Below are 17196 nucleotides of genomic sequence, written 5' to 3' on the forward strand. Positions count from 1 at the left end.
CACTAACTCTGTCTTCTGTGTCACTAGCTCCCTGGGTTACTCTTGGCACTGACCCCTCCTGGGGCCTCATTTTCCCCTTATGCAGAATGAGGCGCTTGGTCTGAACTGCCTATCCCCAGAGCCTCAGTGGTGGAAGAGATTCAGTTGAGTGAAAAATGCCTAGTAACTAAATAGTGGGTGCAGAGCACTCACCCTCATTCCAACATCTTACTAGCTTTCTACTACCATTTTGCACAGTGGATCAACATTGAGCTTGTGGTCCACTATAGCCCAAAGATCTTTCTTCCACAAGGTTCCCCCCCCCCCCCCGCTTCCCGCCTCGAACCAAGTGTCCCCAAGTCCTAATCCATCATTCTTTCCTTTACAAAAGGTGCTTGAGTGGAAGACCTGAGTTCAGATCTTGCCTTGGACACTTAACAGCTTTGTGACCTTGGGCACAGACCCCTGTCTGTCTCAGTTTCTTCATTTCTGAAATGGGGTTAGTAACAGCAGGTTCCTCCCAGGGTTGTTGTAAGGATCACATGAGACAGTATTCCTAAAGCACTTGGCCCAGTACCTGACACATAGTAGGTACTTCACAAATGCTTGTTTTCTTCCTAGAGCTGCAAGGCCTTCCTTGTCGCCTCCAGCTCCTGGCCCTTGCTCTCCTCTTTGCTAATGACCATTTCAGCTGCTCTCTAGGTGGACCCAGACTCGAAGCCTCCTTTGAACATGAGCCCAATGACGAACCGTCCCAGGCTCAGAGAGTGTCATCAAAAGAAAAATCTCTCCTTGGCCCTGGAAGGCCCGGGGAGGAGGGTGCTGTGTAAACACCAGTTACTATTATGGTTCTCTCAGGTTCTCCGGCTCTGGGCCTGACTCATGAGGAGCAGGTTTGTGGCTCGCTGGTATTTTTCTTGCTGGGATTCTGGGCAGCTCTTTCCAGAGTATTGAGATCCCTTGGAGAGAAAGAAAGAAAGTGAGATGGGAGTGGGGGGGGGATCGCTGCCCACCAGGCATTTTCTTTTCCAAACTCTCTTTCTACTATTAAAAGGCATCTGGAGGCTAATAAAAAGAGGTATTCCTAGTCTGAACACATAAATTACCACGTTCTAGTAAAAAAAATGCTACAGAAAGCCGGGGCCCTCCCTTAGCAGCTGGGCCTAGGCAGACAGGGCTTCATTGATGGGGGTGCCTTGTTTACCTAACCCTGGCCTTCATCTCCACTCCCCACCCATCCCCTAGAGCCGGGTGCCCAGGCCCATCAGCATCTCCTCCCTGGACCTTCCCCACTGTCACCTTGGCCATCACTTGGAGTCTAATCCGTCATAGACAGATTTTATTGGCTCTTTTTTGGCACCTGAGATAGAGGGTTTTAGTTATTGGGTCCAGGGAGGAAGCAGGATGGTACAGTAGGGGCAGAACTCCAGAGCTGGAGTCTGGGGACCCAGATTCAAATTTTGCCTCTGCCCCTTAAAAGCTGGGTGGTCACGGGCAGATTGCTTGCTGTCTCTGGGCCTTGGTTTCCTTCTGTGAAATTGAGGAGTTTGGAATCAACTGACATTTTTAAGCATTGTGCTGGGTGCGAAGGATACAAAGAAAAACATCCCCCCACAAGTCTACATTGTTTTCCCTGAAGAAGCTTACATTCAATCAGAAAATGATACCTTTTTGCTCTTAAGCATTTTAAAAATTGAATTCTACTTTTTTCAATTAACAAACATTAATTAATTTCTCTCCCTCCCACCTCTTCTTAACAACCCCACCCCCCAGATTCCCTCCTTTAACAAATATACAATCATTCAAAACAAATTCCCCCAGTGACCACTTCCAGAAATGTCTGTCTCAATCTGCCCCAAGTCTCTCATCTGATGAGACTAACTCATGAGATAAAATGGGAAGATTGGGTAAAATGCTTTGTAAGCCTTCAGGTGCCACGCAAATGCGAGCTGCTGTTATTGTTAATATTATAAAAAGTATGTTTTTATCGATGTGTTTTTAATATTACCATAGTCACATAGCACAGTGATACTCATGTACCACAGTTCGTTTAGCCATTCCCCCAGTTGATGGGCATCTGCTTTGTTTCTCATTCTTTGCTATCACAAAAAGTGCTGCTGTGGTGTTTTTTTTTGTTTTTGTGTTTTTTGGTGTATATAGGGACTTTCTCCTTATCAAGGATCCCCCTGGGGGATAAGCCTAGTGATGGAATCTCTGGGTCAAAGCATGTGGGCATTTTAGTCACTTTATTTGTATAATGCCAAATTACTTTCCCAAATAGTCGCATCAATTCACAACTCCACCAACAATGCGCTAGTGTGCCTATCTTCCCACAGTCTTGTCACCTCTGTCAGTTTGCAGGGTGTGAGGTGATTCGTTTTCATTTGCATTTCTTTATTGATTTGGAGCTTTTTTCATGGGATGGTTAACAGTTTGTGATTTTTCTTTTGAGGACTGCTCGTTCATCTGCTTTGTCTTCGATCCATGTGATTATTCTTGTAATTGTATTCATTGTAATTATCACCTCTCTGTCAGGAGGCAGGTCCTCTGGGACTGTGGTTGCTCCTTCAGAGATGACTGTTCCTGCAATGTAGTAGTTACTGCATGAATTGCTCTTGTGGTTATGTTTACTTTACTCCGCATCAGTCCACACAAATATTCCCAGGTTTCTGTGAAACCATTTCCTTCCTTATTTCTTATGGCACAGTAGTGTCCATCATATTCCTGTGGCATGATTTATTCAGTGTTTCCCACCTTGTTGGCCACTCCTTCTTCCTCCTTCTTTTTCTTCTACCTTCTCCCATTTTCTTCCTTTTTCCTTCTTTCATCTTTTTCTTTTCCCTTTTTCTCCTCCTCTTCCTCCTCCTTCTTTCCTTCCTCCTCTTTCTCCTTCTGACTTCTCCCCCCTTCTTCTTCCATCTTTTGTCCAGTCCGAAGAAGCTGAGAGATCATCTCCTTTTCCTCATTTTATAGATGAGATGCTTCGGTGGCTGGTCTGTTACTATTCACCGTCAGTGTCGTTTCCCCCTTTGGGGTGTGAGCATTCTCTCCTCTGTAAAAGAAGCTGGCTGATTAGATTCCTTTTAGGCACTATCATCTTCTATTTGTGTTCCTGGGGCTGCCATTCCCAATGACACTCCAATTCCTATTATTCTTTCCCATCCTGTTAGGTCATCATTTACTCAGTCACCAAGCATTTATTAAGCACCTACTATGTGCCAGGCAAGGTGAAAACACACTCTCTGCCCCCTTGGAGCTCCTGTTCTCGTGGGGGAGCCAACATGTCAGTAACTAGGTGCATACAGGATATGTCCAGAGTAGGTCACCTCAGAGAAGTCTCTAGGACATGAGGGAAACAGGACACAACCTTCTGAAGAAAGTGACATTTTTGCTGAATTTTGAAAAGAGAAGCCAAGATGGAGGTGAGGAGTGAGGGCATTCCAGGCAAGGGGCCCAGCCGGGGCAAAGGGGTGAAGGTAGGACTGGGGTCATCACGGTTGAGGAACAGCCGCTTGTTGGTCCCAGAGTGTGTAGAGGGGAGTAAAGTAGGAGAACCTTGGCCTGCAGAGAGATGAGGAAGGATGAAGTGTGGTGAGAGGCCCTGAGATTCAAGGACGAGATCATGGGGACTTCTGGAGAGAGACGTTTCGGTTGAAGGATGTGGTCAGAAGCCAGAGGGAGAGGAGGAATGAAGGCAAGGGGATAGATGCTTTCTCAGGGGAAAGTTAAAGGGCCATGGGAGAGCCCTGGCTAATGAGGAAGCCCCCGCTGGGGAGACAGCTCCCAACTGCTCATTCTCCTGCCTTGATGATCCCAGTCCTTGGTCCCTCCCACTGGTGCCTTCTGGCCTGCACTTTGGGGCACATTTTTCAATTAAAGCAAATTACAGGCCTTCGCTCATAGGATTTAGAGCTGGAATTAGTTTTGATTAGAGCCAGTGAGGGAACTTTGAGACACTTCTTGGGATAATTAGAGACACTTGTGGGCAGCCTGGAGTAGAGCTGGGTGTCGTGGACCTGGTACGGCGGCAGCCCCAGCTTGGCGGACCAGTGTCCCCCGGAGGCTCTGTGGCAGAATTCTGCTCTTGGGCTTTGTCTTTGTCACTGGTTTGGGGGAAGGCACAGGTTGGCCTGCCCGTGCAGTTCTCAGATGACACAAAGCTGGAGGGATAAGTAACGTGGATGACAAAAGCTGGCCTCCACAAAGAACCTAGAGAGGAGAGGATGGTGGGAGGAAGCTTGAATGATGACGTTTGGTGTGGTAAGTTGAATGTCCTATAAGGGGGCCCAAAAATTCAGCCATACAAGTGCAAAACAGGGCATGTGAAAAGGGACGAGGGAGTCCTAGTGGGCACCAGCCAAAATAGCTAAATGGGCCTTTGGCTGTTTGAACAGAGACAGAGCTTCCAGAATGAGTGCTCCCTTCTTGACGATACACTGATATATTGTATTCAATTCTGGGGAACACTTTTCAAGAAAGACATGATGCTGGGCAGAGGTCCAGGAAGCTGAGGAAACTGAGAACCTGAGGTCAGTCCTTCAGTCAGTAAGCATTTATTAAACACCTCCTCTTAAAAAAAGTAAGCATTTATTAAATACCTCCTATACCAAGTACTGTGCTTAAGGACTGGAGATACGAAGAGAGTCCCTGACCTCAAGGATGCCCATCCGGAGGGGGAGAAGACATGCCAACAGTGGTGTGCAAACAAGATATGAATAGAGAGAGAAGATCCTCTGAAGGGGGAAGACATTGGCATTAAGGGAAACCAGAAAAGGCTTTCTATAGAAGGGGAAATTAGACCAGAAGCTTGAAGGAAGCCAAGGAGGGAGTGCATGCCTGGCATGGAACATAGTCAATGCAAAGGCATGGTTATGGGAGGTAAATTGTGGTTGAATGGGGAGGAAGCCAGATTGGCTGGATTGTTGAGTAAGTGAAGGGAAGTAAAGGGGGGAAAGGGGTTCAGTCTCAGAGGGCTTTAAGTGTCAAAAGAGAGGGCTTTATGTTTGGCCCTGAAGCTAATCAGAGAAGTTTTCTTTGATAGACCTTACTATCCCCAACCAAAATGAGGGGTTTGAACTAAATTAATCTCTAAGGTTGCTCCTAGGTCCAGCATTTGATGTTCTGACATTCCCTGCTCTAAGGCCCCTCTCAGCTCTGACATCCCCTGTTCTAAGGTCTCTCCCAGCTCTGACATCCCCTGTTCTAAGGCCCCTCTCTGTTGGTGTCTGACATCCCCTGTTCTCAGGTCCCTCTCTGATAGTGTCTGACATCCCCTGTTCTCAGGCCCCTCCCAGCTCTGACATGCCCTGTTCTAAGGCCCCTCTCAGCTCTGACATTCTCCCCCCACTTCTGACCTTAGACCAGGCTTCAGACCCCACTTCTGGCACCCATGCTTATGAGCTGATCGGACCCTGGGTCAGAGAAGAAAGTGTTTAAGCCTCAAGTAGGTCCCCAGGACTTACAGTTGTGACATGAATTTCCACTAGTGATGAGCTCACCGTCCTTTACCAAGGAAGGAAGGTAGAAAGGGACACTTAATGACTTGGATGAAGGGTCTCTTATCTTAATCAAGACCTAAGCACATACCTCCCAGGGGCCTTCCAGGAGGGCTGTGGAGCCTTTCCAGGAGCCCCATGCTGGGCACAGAGCAGGGAGTTCTGAGAAGGCAGCAAGTGCTGTTAGGGCACTCACTGTCCGTACCCCTCTCTTGGCACCAGGGATATTCTCCCTTGTGTGGCCATGGCAATAACTGGGCACCCCAGCTAGGCTGGGTGCTGCAGGGTCAAGAGAAGATTGCTGCTTTTTCATGATGCTCATCACAGGGATGAACTCCTAGAGATACAGTGAAGAGAGTAATGGAATATCAGGGCTGGGAGGGGCCTTAGAACAGAGGAGGAATGTCAGGGCTGGGGGAAGCCTGAGAACAGGATGTCAGAGCTGGGAGGGACATTAGAATAGGTAATGTCAGGGCTGGGAGGGGCCTGAGAACAGAGGGGTAATGTCAGAGCTTGGAGGGGCCTGAGAACAGAGGATGTCAGGGCTAGGAGGGGCCTGAGAACAGGGAATGTGAGAGTTGGGAGGGGCCTGAGAACAGGGAATGTGAGAGTTGGGAGGGGCCTGAGAACAGGGAATGTCAGGGCTGGGAGGGGCCTTAGAACAGAGGGGGAATGTCAGAGCTTGGAGGGGCCTGAGAACAGAGGATATCAGGGCTAGGAGGGGCCTGAGAACAGGGAATGTGAGAGTTGGGAGGGGCCTGAGAACAGGGAATGTGAGAGTTGGGAGGGGCCTGAGAACAGGGAATGTCAGGGCTGGGAGGGGCCTTAGAACAGAGGGGGAATGTCAGAGCTTGGAGGGGCCTGAGAACAGAGGATATCAGGGCTAGGAGGGGCCTGAGAACAGGGAATGTGAGAGTTGGGAGGGGCCTGAGAACAGGGAATGTGAGAGTTGGGAGGGGCCTGAGAACAGGGAATGTCAGGGCTGGGAGGGGCCTTAGAACAGAGGGGGAATGTCAGAGCTTGGAGGGGCCTGAGAACAGGGAATGTGAGAGTGGGGAGGGGCCTGAGAACAGAGGGGGAATGTCAGGGCTGGGAGGGGCCTGAGAGCAGGAGATGTGAGAACATAGAACTTTAGATCTAGAAAGAGCCTTTATATGTAGAATGGTACAATATGTCACAGTGGTTAGAGATTTTAAGTGAGAGCAGAGCTAGTTCCCAGGATGAATGGAGGGCTGGGTGACAGTCAGATTCCTCACTGTTTTTCCACCGTACAAGAAGCTCCGATAGGCCTTGTCCTTTGCACAGCGGCGTCACAATCTTGTGAAAGCTTTGGCACAATTTGGGGAAGGAACAAGTTCTAGAGGGGACTGGAAAAGCCCTCTGGAGGAGAAGGGACCTCCCAGCCCTGCTCTTCTGTGTTCTCAGGCCCCTCCAGCTCTGACATCCCCTGTTCCAAGAGCCCTTGAAGCTCAGACATTGTATGTTCTAAGGTCCTTTCCAGCTTTAACATTCGATAGTTCTGTGGCTTTAAGTCTCTCTCTCTCCCAGGGTCATCCCCTCCTCTCCTGTCCCTTTCCAGATGATAGGAAGGAATTTCCCATAAATATTCTGCTCACTTAATTGCACTGAGTCCACAGTGGCTCTAGGGTGCTGGGGCTTATGAATCCCCTCACACTGGAGGTGGCCTGCAATGTGTCTGCCATCCCCATGGCCCCCTGCCTTGCTTGGTTGTTGGGCAAGTCTCCGGGGCTGCTCTCCCTCTTGGAGAAATACCCTCCTTGTGCCCAGTTCGGAAGGACAGTTGGGGAGTGTGAGGCAGAAGATTGGAGGGAGAAGAGAGTCTTTGGGACATGGGCAGTTGGCCCACACTGTGTTCACAGGTGCCCAGGATGGTGTTGGTTCTCTCTGTGTTCTTTCCTCTCTGTCTCTCTCTCTCTCCCCCTCTCTCTCCCTCCCACCCCACCCCTCCCTCTCTCTCTTTCTCTCTGTAGGCAAATGAAGCTTCTGAAAAAATTCCCCTTCATATCTTAATGGATTCCGGATGTTGATCAATATTCAAAGCATCAGGAAAAGGGCAGTGGCCTTGAGCATGCTAATGAGCTGATTGGCCAGACTCAGGGAAATGTCTGTCATTAAGAGAACGTTATATTGGGAAGAGATATAACCTCCCCCATCAGGGCAGGTTTTTTCACTCCCAAAGTGTTACATGTCAGTACGTGAATTTAGAGGGCCAGAGCATTGCTCAATGTCAAATCATACTCTACGGAAGTCAGCCAATAAGCATTTATTAAGTACCTACTGTGTGTCAGCTAGGTTGGGAGAAGGGGAATCTTATTGGAGAAACAGCAAGGAGATGATTGTCCCTGGGTCACAGTGTTTGGGGGAGCTGGCGGCTTATCTCTCCCGTTAGGTTGTATGCCATTGAGGGCAGGGACCAGGCCTTCAGCTTCTTTCCAGCCCTTGAAGCACCCAGCAGGTGACGGGGCTGGTAGGCCCTTCCTTGCTCCTCCCTCCTTTCCTCCCTCCCTCCAAGAGAGCTTGTTGATTTGAATTCTAGCCAGAGGCCCAACCTGGCTATAGCTGAGATTAGCCAGAGAGGCCTGTCAGATGGGCGCAGTCATAAGCACAAAGGACAAACAGTTATGAGAAGTGTTTAGATCTTGGGACTGGAACAAAATTTACGGAGATAATCATCTAGTCACAGCATCAGCTCGGTGGGAGATGGGGGGAGTTGTCTTCTTTATGGTGAGTAGAGCACAAGATGCCAAACTTCGCCTGAGCCAGGAGTGACGTTCACACTGGCCGAAGGGGGTCGGTCTCTGGAGCATGCCCAGAAGGGGGTCACCGGGTGGGTGGAGGACCAGAGAAGGAGGAGGCCCAGATCACCCTCGTTGACATTGACAGGGCTGGTGTGTGGGCTGAAGTGGGGTCCATTCCCTCTCTTTGCTCAGTTTCCCTCTTTGTCAGAGGGCGGACCAGGCGGCCCCTTCCAACTCTAGACTGTATCCTACGTGAGTCTGTAAAGAAAGTCTTTAACAAAAGCTCGAGTTCACTGCCAGTCTGGACTTTGTGTTAGTGATGGAAGTGAAAGGGCTGGCTTCCATTCCCTTCAATTCGGCCCATTTAGATAAACATTGATTAAGTTTCTTCTATGTGCCAGGCACTAGAATAGGCACAGGGGATATCCAGACATAAATTTGATGATCCTTGCCCTCAAGAAGCTTACATTCTTGCAGAGGACAGCAAAATGCACGAAGATGAGTCAGTACAAAATACGAAGGAAAAATGGGTGACGGGATTTTCGTTGGGGGTGGCACTTGAGGTGGGAGCTCCTTGATACAGAGGTGAGGAGGGCATTCCAGGCAGAGGCCGCAGCCTGTGCAAAGGCATGGGGATGAATGGGAGATGGAATGCTATCCATGGGGAACATAGATTAGGCCATTTTGGTCCAACACATGAGGGGTGAGAATAAGATGAGGCCTGGCTCAAAGGGCTTTAAATGACGAACAGACACATTCATATTTGATCCAAGAGGAGCCACAGAAACTTCTGGAGCCTTAAAAACTCTCCTTAACCAGATTGGCGAGGAGAGGGCCCTTCTAGAGAGAAGCCTGGGGTGGGGGCAGTGACCCACTATGACTGTCTCTAACTCTGGGGAGACTCTTTGAGGGATGGGTCTGGGCACAGGGCCTGGCACAGAGGAGGTGCTGAAAGGGATCCCAGAGGCCCTCTAGGCCAACCCCCTCATTTTACGGATGAGGAAGTGGAGGCCCAGGAGGTTAAATGACTCGCCCGAGGTCAGAGAGACTCATTTGAACTTGGGCCTTCTGCCTCCAGAGCACTGTAATACCTTTCAGTTGAAGTGCTATAAGGGATCAGACTCATCCTGCTTGACCTCTGAGGGCAGAGCTGTGAGCAAAGTGGGGAGTGGGAGGGGGTGTTGCAAAGAGACAAGTTTGGGGCTTCTTCCTGCCCACCAGAGCTGTTTCCAAAGGGGCCTGGGCTACCTTGGAAGGAGTGAGCTCCCCTTCCCTGGAGGTCTAGCTAAGGCAAGATGACCACTTTGTGGGGATTTTTTAGACAGGACTCTTGTTCAGGTATAAGAGGAAACATACTACAGGAGGGCTAGACGTGGAATTAGAAGGATCCTGGATTCAAGTCCTTCCCCTGACATGTGATAGTTTTGTAGTTCCGGGCAATTCTATTAACCTACCCGAGTCTCAGTTTACACATCTGTAAAAGGGGATGAGTCATCAACCCTGCCTACCCCTTCCTTTATGTGGAAAGCACTTTGTAAACCTTTAAGGGCTATAGAAATCAGGGTGGTTGGGCTAGAAGACCTTTCTAGCTGATGGCTCTGTGACTCACATAACAGTATGGCTGAGTGGAAGGAGGTGTGATTTGGAAGAAGCAGACCTGAGTTCAAATTCCTACCCTTCCACTTACTAGCTGCCCGTGTGACCTTAGGGTGGTCACTCACTTTCCTCATCCGAGGTTTTTGGAGGGCCATCACGAGGAAGAAGAATGCAATTTGTTCTTCTTGGCCCCAGAGAGCAGAACGAGAGTGGGGCTGGGCTGAGAGAAGACCAGGGCTTGACGTAACAAACAACTTTCTAACAATTAGACCCAAAGTTGAACAGGCAGCCTCTGAAGGTAATGAGTTCCCCATCCCTGGAGGCCTTCGAGCAAAGAGTGGAAGACATGTTTGAGATGCTTGAAAATCTAAAAGGTGTTTCTCTTCAGATGCAACTTCTGGTTTCTTCCAACTCTGTCCAATGAGGGGCCTGCTCTAGATTACTGCCAAGGTCCTTTTCCTCTCTGAATACCATGATCCCAACTCTATCACTTTCAGCAAGGTCAATACAATATAAAGAACACTGAAGAGTCAGAGGAGCTGGGTTCAAATCCTTCCTCTGATTCTTGGTACCTTTGAGCCCTTGGTTACTCTCCTGGGCCTCAGTTTCCCTATCTGTAAAATAAAGAGGTTAGATTAGAGGGCCTCCAAGGTCCCTTCTTGCTCCACATCTGTAACCCTATGACCTCGGGCCTCAGTTTCCTCATCTGTAAAACCAAGGGGTTGAATCAAATGACTTCTAGGTTGCTATCCAGTATGAAATCTGTGATTCAAAGGCTTGTGTTCTGACTGCTTCGCACCCGCCTCTCTCCCCCCAGCATTCCTTACCATGGAGTCGAGCCCTCCTTCCAGCCCCGTAAGGCTTAATTGTTGCAAATGGAACCCTTGTTCTACAGAAGTCCAATAAATCTCCAGTCTGTCTTCCCCGTAATCAATCACAGATTGCGCATCACTCGAGGAAGAAGCCCGCCCGCTCTGGTCTCCATGTCAAGGCCGCTGGTGATTTTCATGTCTTGTGGTTTCAGTTTGGCCAATGTCATTTTCAAGGAATTTCCTGCCATCTGCGTTCAATTGAATTTTCTCACAGATTTGTGCTTGCTTGTAAATACTGGGGGCGAGCAGAAAGGGAAGCTTTGTTCTTAGTGATATTTCAGAAAACCGGGAATGCGCTTTGCCAATTCCCCCCTTTTGCTCCCATTTTGTTCTTTCTTCTCTCCCTCCTTATTTTTTTTCTTTAAAAAGGTGTAAACTCTCTAATAGCTCAGCGATTATTTTCAGGCTCAGAAATGCCAGTACCTGGTGAGTCTCCAGCTGAGATTTTCTTCCCCCTTCTCTTTCCCTGACTGCCTCTCCGCCTTCTCCAGAGTGGATTTACTCCATCATTTTTCTGCCGATGTGTTTCGCTAATGAGGAGTGTGTTTATTTGCCTGGTTGGGTTTCTGAGTTCTTGTTTCTCTTTCCCTGGGGAAAGAGAAGTTTTTGTCTCCTTTGCCCTCGGGGTCGGGGTGGGGGTGTTGTAGCATGTGGAAGTCATAGGACTGGGGCTGGCATAGGACATGGTGCGAGGATCAGAAAGGATCTGGATCTGAAGAAGGCCATGACTTTGTAGTAGCCTGTTTGTGGGTGGGTGTCCTGGCCCCCTTTGGTGTTCTGAGGAGATCTGTGAAACCTTTCTCAGAACCATGGTTTTAAATCCATAAGAAAAAATTCAGAGGCTGGCAAAGGAATCCAAGCACGTGAAATACAGTTTCCAAAGTGTTTAAAAAAATGTTTATGGAGCCCAGGTTAAGAACTTCCTTATTTTACAAATGAGTTTAGTGACTTGCTATAAGGGGCAGGTCTTCTGATTCCAAGGCCAGCATGATTTTTACAGAACTACATAGAAAAGGGCCATAGACATAGAGTTGGACAGGACCCTAGATGCCTTTAAACAAACCCCACTCATTTTATAATTTTTTGGTTGGTTGGTCATTCATTTTTCAGTTGTGTCAGGCTCTCTGCGACCATGTCTTAGGATTTTCTTGGCAAAGGTACTAGAGTAGTTTGCTATTTCCTTTTCTAGCTGATTTTACAGATGAGGAAACTGAGGCAAACAGAATTAAATGACTTCCCCAGGGTAACACATTTCCTAAATGTCTGAGGTCAAATTTGAACTCAGGTCTTCCTGACTCCAGGCCCAGCAGTCTATCCACTATGCCACCTAGCTGCCCCTCATTTTATAATTAATAAAGCTTAATGAGATATTTGTAAAAAAAAATTAAAGAGCCATATAAATGTGAACAGTGATGATGATGACAGCAATGACTGGAGAATTCCAACCTAGACCCTCTGACTCGGAGGTCAGCTGCCCCCCTGCCAGGGGCGACAAGGGCCCCCTCCAAACGCCTGCTTCCCCTCCTCTGTAAAAGTGAATGGCACAGCTTTACAATGTTTAAGATTCCGGCAAGCTCCCGTAGGTTTTATCAGTTATGTTCTAACATTCTCTATTCCTCAGCCCTCCCCAACTGTAATATTCTGGGTTCTCAGGCCCCTCCCAGCCCTGACATCCCCTGTTCTCAGGCCCCTCCCAGCCCTGACATCCTCTGTTCTCAGGCCCCTCCCAGCCCTGACATCCCCTGTTCTCAGGCCCCTCCCAGCCCTGACATCCCCTGTTCTCAGGCCCCTCCCAGCCCTGACACTCTCTGTTCTCAGGCCCCTCCCAGCCCTGCCATCCCTTGTTCTCAGGCCCCTCCCAGCTCTGACACTCTCTGTTCTCAGCCCCTCCCAGCTCTGACACTCTCTGTTCTCAGGCCCCTCCCAGCCCTGACATCTCCTGTTCTCAGGCCCCTCCCAGCCCTGACATCCCCTGCTCTCAGGCCCCTCCCAGCCCTGACATCCCCTGTTCTCAGGCCCCTCCCAGCTCTGACACTCTCTGTTCTCAGGCTCCTCCCAGCTCTGACATTCCCTGTTCTCAGGCCTCTCCCAGCTCTGACATTCTCTCTTCTAGGCTTTGGCCCAGCCCACTGTGCCCACTTTAGGTTCTGCTTAGAGCCTCAGAAGGGGCTTTACCAGGGGGATGTCAGGAGCCTCCTCCCCCCATCCCCATCCCATCCCTTTCTCTCTGGAATACTCCCTGCTGTGCCCCCCCCCCTTTTGGCTTCAGAATATGGCACTTAATTTCCTGGGGTTTTGGTCCTCCAACTCACAGAGTCGTTATTGTGATGGGCCCTTGGAAGGGGCTCTGTGTTCCTTGCAGAGAAAATTGCATCATTTACATGGAAAGAAAATAAATATAAACCTATGGGAAAGTGACCATGAAGCTTGAAGGGAAAGCTGAGAAGGTGTTGACTGCAGAGGCTGCTCCCCTGAACTTGTCCCTGGGGGGGGGGGGAAGTCTCCCTTAGGGGAGCTCTCTCTGGGCTTGTAAAGAGGTCTGGAGGGCGGCACTGAGCCAGGAGCAAGCTCTGATGCTCAGCACACAGGATCAGGGTTTGTGGGCATCACTCCAATATTTTGTGCCCCCAAAATGGGGGACTGAGCCCCTGTTGCAAGCCTCAGGCCTTCCCTTCTGGAGAAGCAGTGTGCTTAGTGCAAAGAATGCAGGGGCTGGAACCAGAAGACCACCTGGTTTCAAATCTTGGCACCGTGGCAAAGCCCTGGTCAAGGCCTTGAATCCTGTGCCTCAGTTTCCTCATTTGCAGAACAAGGGGGTTGTATTTAGTGACTTCTGGGGTCCCTTGATCTAATGATCCTAACTGCATGAACCTGGGCAAGTCACTAAGTCCTTTTGTACCTCAGTTTCTTTACCTGAAAAATGAGGAGAGCTCTATTCCTGCTCTGGGATGATGCTAAAAATGAAATGACAAGGAAAGGCAGTCAGTGGGGCAGGTAGAGTGAAAAGGCCACCAGATTCGGATTTGCAAGGCTTGGGTTTGAGTATCAGCCCTGACAGGAGCTCCTGGCAAGTGCCCAGGCAACTCTTTCAGACTGTCAGCTCCAGAAGGGTGGTCATCAGCTCCATTGGGGATACTTTTCCCATCAGGAATCCCCTTTACCCGTATAGTAACTGAGTCTTCTTCCCATTCTCCCATTTCCAGTCTCATCAACTATCTGCCTAACTCCACAAAAAAAAAAAAATGTGCCAGGGGCTAAATTGTTGTTCAGTCCTCTCCAGCTCTCCCCACCCCCGACCCCATTTGGGGTTTTCTTGGATACTGGAGTGGATTGCCATTTCCTTCTGCAGCTCATATTACAGATGAGGAAACTGAGGTAAACAGTCTCAAGTGACTTGCCCAGGGTCACCCAGCGTCTGAGGCCTGATTTCATCTCTTGAAGCTGAGTCTTCCTGACTCCAGGGCTGGCTCTTTCAGCCTTACAGGTGCCGAGTTAGGCACTGATAATATAAAGAGGAAAATGAAACGGGCAGTCCTTCAGCAAGCATCTATTAAACACTTACTAGGCCTTGCCCGCAAGAAGCAGAGAGTTTAAAACAATTTTCAAACATTTCAACATTTTTCAAATTCATTTTTATTCAGATTCATTGAAATAAGTTAAAAACGTTTATTCTTTGTGATTGCCAACTTAATTAACACCAAAAAGAGGACATGTCCTAAGCGAAGAACAAAACAGTAAGATTACGCGTGACACCCCTAATTTCCACTATTTCATAGTAGTATGTAATAGCCCGCGCTGTCACGCTTCAGTAAGCATTTATTATGCGCCTGCCTCCCGGGTGCCGGGTTCTGTCCTCAAGGAGTGTTTAGTTTACTGGGGGAATCCTTTGTTGGAGCCACAAGTATTTATTAAGGTCCGGATATGAATCAGGTGCTGGTTAAAGGCGCTAGCATTCCTGGCTTCTAATCCCAGCCCCGTTGTTAGGTCTTTTCTCGGCTCTGCCTCGGTGGTCGCCTCTGGAAAAAGAGCCAGGCTAAAGAAGGGGATTCTTCATCATTTGAGGGGCCCCCTCTGGTAGTCTGACTAAGCCTACAGACGCCTGCTCAGAGTCTTTGTTACATAGAGAGCTCTCCGGGCTGGGGAGGCGGAGGAAATGAAAGTGATGGCAAAACAAAAGGTAGCGGTAAAAAGGAGATACAATGTAACAAATGAGCCCCAGCCTCCCTCCCGGAGGCGGCTGCGCGCTCCCTGCTCGCTCATCTCTGCAGCGCCCGCCGCTCTTGGCTCTCGGGCTCCTGACATCGACTCCCAGGACCAAACATCTGTAAGCCCACCTGGCCGGGGGACGGAAAAGATGATTTTTCCCAGGGTAAGGGAGAGCGTCCAGAGCGTGAATGGCAGAGCGGGAGAAAAAAAGTTTGTTGCTTTTGTTTGTACGAAGCTTCCAAAAAACGTTTTTCGTGGCAGGTTCAATTTGCTTGTTGGCCAAAACACGGAGCCGGACTTTCCCAGCGGCCTGGCCCTGGCTGGGAGGAAAAATTGAAAGCAGATGCCGGGGTTCGAAATTTGTCTTCCCGTCTCCTTCGCGCAGTCCCCCGCGGGAGAGGCCAGTTTCTGATAGGATTTCTAGGCGGACAGTAGGACCCAGCCTGTGTTATTATGTTAGCCATAATGGTAGCTAACCTTTGAAAAGCGCTTTAAAGTCTACAAAGGGCGCTAAGTACTAATGTTATCTCCATGGACCCAGCCCTCACCTGGTGGGACGTAGGAGTGCGCATTATCTCCGATTTACCGGTGGGAAAATGGAGGCTCAGAGAGATGAAATGGTCTTCACCCCCAAGCACTATCGGTTTTAAAGCGTTCACCAACTCGGTTCTGAGTTGTATTTTGTCAGTAATTGAATTCACAGTGAATTTTGGCCCGAGGTTGGCTGATACTTTTTTTTTTTTTAAAAGAAAATTGAGACATTTTCCCTTCTCTTGTACCTTGTGTGTCCGTCATGTGTCCCAGGTCAGTGGCTCACTGTCACCCTTCTTTCAGGACCCTGGAATGGAGTTGCTCAATTATCTTTGTCCTGTTACTGTATTCCAGGGCTTCCCTAATCAGTGTGCTGTATAGAAACAGGAGCAACTAGATTGGGGTTCTTCTTGTCCCATGACCTGGGGGGTGTGTGCGTGCGTGCGTGAGTGAGTGTGTACACACAGGTATATGCACCCACGTTTATATTCATACATATAGTATAATAATAAATACAATTAATTACAATATAATGTAATATAAATATAATATATAATATGTATACATATATACAGTACATATATACATATGTACAATATAGATTTATATACATATACAGTATACCTGTGTGCACACTACATATACGTATGTACCCATGGATTGGAGATACACACACGCACACATGCATATTTACAGATATACTACTTGGGTATATATATATTTATATTTACAGCAAATGTATACATGTATGTATTTTGATAACTATATTTCACTATGATTGGTTTTCTATGTATCTTATTTGGAACCTTTAAAAGCGTTGTTCTGAGAGGGGTTGGTGGCTTAGCCAGCCTGCCGGAGGGGTCAGGCCACCACCTGGCAGAGAATCCGTAATCTAGATTGTCTCACATCTTGCTGCCTCTACTCCCCTAGCAATATGGATGACCCACCTGAACTTATTCCTCAATGGTGAACAGACTTCCAGCCTGTCATAGTCTCTCCATCCCAGCGATTTTCAGCCCCTGGCTGTCATTATACAGACCCCTCTGCCTGTCCTCCCTCGTTCCCCACTGCCGGCTCCCTTACTCCCATCCCTGTCACCTGAACTCCCCCCCCCCTCCATATCCCGCTCTATAACCACTCACCCTCACCACTGTGACCTCTGGATTGCCTGCTCCAACAACACATTTGCTTTCATCTTAAATCTTTTCTTTTTCACTTCTTCCATCTTTGGGCTCTCACTGAGACCTGACTCCCTGCTGATGACCCAATCCCCCTCTCCCCCTCCCCCCAGCCACCTCTTCTAGCACTGGATGACAGAACAAATCCTTTTAGTAAGGGGATTTGTTCTGTGAAGTTTGGATTCAATCAAACGGCCACACTTGAGGACTTAGAGGGCCACATGCGGTCTTTGGGCTGCAGTTTCCCCACCCGTTCTAGAGTAAAATCAACAAGGAAATAAGCATTTATTAAGTGATTACTGTATGCCAGGCACTGTGCTAGCCTCTGTAGCAGAAAAAAAAGGTGGTCTCCACCTTCAAAGAGCTTCCATTCTAATATGATGGGGAATTCAGTACATGAAATTTGGGAAGAGGGGGAAGGTACCTATGTGGGGTCATGATGGAGAGAGTCAGGGGCAGAGCAGAGTGGGGAGAAGGACTCTGAGTTTCTGGCCTGGACATTTTCCTTAAAATGGAAGACTAGGGGAGGACAGACCAAGCAGAGGAAGGGACTACTGGTAGAGTGTCCTTCCAGTCTGAG

This window comes from Trichosurus vulpecula, chromosome 4 (genome assembly GCF_011100635.1).
Source record: "Trichosurus vulpecula isolate mTriVul1 chromosome 4, mTriVul1.pri, whole genome shotgun sequence".
Taxonomy (NCBI): domain Eukaryota; kingdom Metazoa; phylum Chordata; class Mammalia; order Diprotodontia; family Phalangeridae; genus Trichosurus; species Trichosurus vulpecula.